The sequence below is a fragment of the Volvox carteri genome (assembly GCF_000143455.1).
Source record: "Volvox carteri f. nagariensis unplaced genomic scaffold VOLCAscaffold_34, whole genome shotgun sequence".
Taxonomy (NCBI): Eukaryota; Viridiplantae; Chlorophyta; class Chlorophyceae; order Chlamydomonadales; family Volvocaceae; genus Volvox; species Volvox carteri.
The window spans coordinates 955,532-956,136 of record NW_003307577.1 but is presented as its reverse complement, the minus strand read 5'-3'; the positions used below and the strand labels follow the sequence as shown (position 1 = coordinate 956,136).

The following is a 605-nucleotide window of genomic DNA, read 5'->3' as shown; positions in this document are numbered from 1 at the left end:
GGTGATGTCCGTGATGTGGGTGACGTCCGTGGTGCGGGTGACGTCCGTGGTGCGGGTGACGTCCGTGATGCGGGCGACGTCCGTGATGCGGGTGACGTCCGTGATGCGGGTGACGTCCGTGATGCGGGTGACGTCCGTGGTGCGGGTGACGTCGGTGATGCGGGTGATGTCCGTGGTGCGGGTGACGTCAGTGATGTGGGTGACGTCCGTGATGCGGATGACTTCCGTGATGCGGGTGACGTCCGTGATGCGGGTGACGTCCGTGGTGCGGGTGACGTCCGTGATGCGGGTGATGTCCGTGATGCGGGTGACGTCCGTGATGTGGGTGACGTCCGTGATGTGGGTGACGTCCGTGGTGCGGGTGACGTCCGTGGTGCGGGTGACGTCCGTGATGCGGGTGACGTCCGTGATGCGGGTGACGTCCGTGATGCGGGTGACGTCCGTGATGCGGGTGACGTCCGTGATGCGGGTGACGTCCGTGATGCGGGTGACGTCCGTGATGTTGGTGACGTCCGTGATGCGGGTGACGTCCGTGATGCGGGTGACGTCCGTGATGCGGGTGACGTCCGTGATGCGGGTGACGTCCGTGATGCGGATGACGTCCG

The 605-nt window shown here is 66.0% G+C and overlaps 1 protein-coding gene across 1 annotated transcript in view; it reads left to right on the top strand.

The window, feature by feature from the left end:
- The window catches only part of VOLCADRAFT_93925 (uncharacterized protein), a gene marked incomplete at both ends in the record, with an annotated part of 17,867 nt that overhangs the window by 7,682 nt on the left and 9,580 nt on the right, over positions 1 to 605 (top strand). The gene's annotated exons all lie outside the window — the stretch shown is intronic.